Source organism: Brassica oleracea, chromosome C3 (genome assembly GCF_000695525.1).
Source record: "Brassica oleracea var. oleracea cultivar TO1000 chromosome C3, BOL, whole genome shotgun sequence".
NCBI lineage: Eukaryota > Viridiplantae > Streptophyta > Magnoliopsida > Brassicales > Brassicaceae > Brassica > Brassica oleracea.
Window position 1 is genome coordinate 50,943,792 of NC_027750.1, and position 2,467 is coordinate 50,946,258.

Here is a 2,467-nt window from a genome sequence, read left to right on the forward strand (position 1 = left end):
AGCAAATTGATGTAGTGGCTGCATATTTATATGATCCACTGGATAATGAAAGTACTAGAGGGTATTGAGCTGAAAGTACAACAAGTTCTCGAGAACAATATTGATAATCATCAAAGTATATGATCTGAATATTCTAGGAACCTCTGAGTACAATTTCCCAAACAATTGAATATCTCAAGAAAGAGTTTGAGATGAAAGATCATGGAAAACAAAGTTTTGTTTGGGACTACAGCTTGAGTACATTAACAATGAAATCCTTGTGCATCAAATAGTATATACAGAAAAGGGTAATCAAAGGATTTAATGTGGACCAGTCTCACCCATTATCTAGTACATGGGCGTGAGATCACTTGTTTTAGACACTGATCTGTTTGGTCCACAAGAAGGACATGGTCGTGAATATCCCTGACTTGGACACGGATCCTTTGGTCCCAAGAAGGACAAGAAATATGTCTTTGGTCCGGTAAAGTCTATTACCCAAGTACCATTGGCGCCTTGATGTAATAGACAAGCCATACTAGGTCGGACATGTGTTCTTGCCGAAAATCTCCTATATGTTTAGCTCATGTTCGACCATAAGGCACTAAAGACATACACGTCCCTAACCTTAAGTACTATTGGCGCATTGCCTTGATATTGAGACCATTAGTCATTGGTATCCATGAAGCTCAACCATCAGGTTGGGATGCGCCAACTTGAAGGACATATACGGAGATTGGGATATATAGACTGAAAGATTTTTAGTGATGTTCAGAACAGGGGGAGTAATACGTGTTGTACTCTTTTTCCTTAACCATGGTTTTGTCCCACTGGGTTTTCTGGTAAGGTTTTAATGAGGCAACATTTAAAGCGTATTACAAACTCTGTATGGTTATGGCATCCAAGGAGGAGTGTTATAATTCATATAGTGGATGTCCATAACCGGCCCATATCTTAGAGAGAGAGTCGGCCCGTTTGGAGAGAGAGAGAGTCGGCCGGTCCAACCCTAAAGAGAGAGAGAGAGAGAGGCGGCCGCAAGAAGAGGAGAGAGAGGCGGCTTAGGCTTTAGAGAAAATGAAACCCTATTTCATTTTCCTTGTATTTGTACATTTTCCATATTTATGTCTTTTCTTTTATCTCTTTGTAACTCTCATATATAAGGGCACCTTATGATTAAGTAATAATACACACAACTTACAGATTCCTAAACCTTAAGTTCATAACAAAAAGTGTTTTATTCTCATTTATTATATTTTTCTACCAATCAGGTGAAAACAAGAAAAAATAGTCATTCCATTTTATTCCAATTTTTTTTTCTTATGGTTTGGAAGTAAAACTTTTTACCCTCTTATTTGAAGTTGAATTTAGGGGGTGTATTGAATTTGAAATTTGAAGTAATTTGATTTTTAATGAGTTTGTAGATGATTGCAGGAGAATTAAAGAATTTGGTGTGATTTTTGTTAAAACACTCTAGAATCTCATATAAAACAGTGAGATTTGAATTTTTATTTTTATAACTAAGAAATTCTCATCAAACACTCTAGAAACAATTAAAATACTCTAAAATCTCCAACTTAAATTTTGTTTAATAACAATAGATTTCAGAGTGTTTTATAAAATGACAAGTTCAATAACATTGAATTTTAAAATGTTTTTTAAAATCCATGTTTAAATAACAGTAAATTTGTCATTTTAATACAAATTACTTGAAATTCTTAGTTGAATACACTCCCTTATAGTAAATAATATAAATAAATAAATGTGTTCGTTTTACTACTGTAGTTTCCACTTTTATTTTCCTCTCTTTTACTCAATTGATTTTTCACCTAATTATTCTGAACTGTTTCCAATCACACTCGTAGTGATCCCAATTACGCAGTTTTGTGCCCCAAGTGTGTTGGCCCGTTTTTTATATGTTCTCATTGAGTTACTATTATTTAGACTAGGGGTATAGCCCCCGCACAAGCGCGGAACTGGATAAGTTATTGATCGTTGTGTAGTTTTGTGTACGGGATTTTGTCGTTTATTTTTTACCACTTTTGTTTTTCCGTGTTGTATATAATGGTGATGAACATAACATTTGAAAGTCACACAGTTTGATTAAGTTGATATAAGAATGACCGGCGAATTCATATGCATTATTTTCGTAATGATTTGATCGACCATTAGCATTATTAGCACTTTCATGCTCAAAAGATAAAGTTTATGAAGTTGTTTAGTATTTACTTAGGTAGTTGTTAGTATATAAAACAAATAGTGTAAGGAACAAAATATAAAATTTGAATTCAAAAAATTAAACAATTTATCGAACAATAAATTAAATCATTTTCTTACTTTACCTAAATTAATTTCAAAAATATAGAATTGTAATAAACTATTTTTTTAAAAAAATTAATAACTCTAGAAAAATTTATAAAATTATACGGTTGCAAAATTATTTTATTTTTAGAGTTTTACTTAACTTTGTTAAAAATAGTTTATGGTGGAC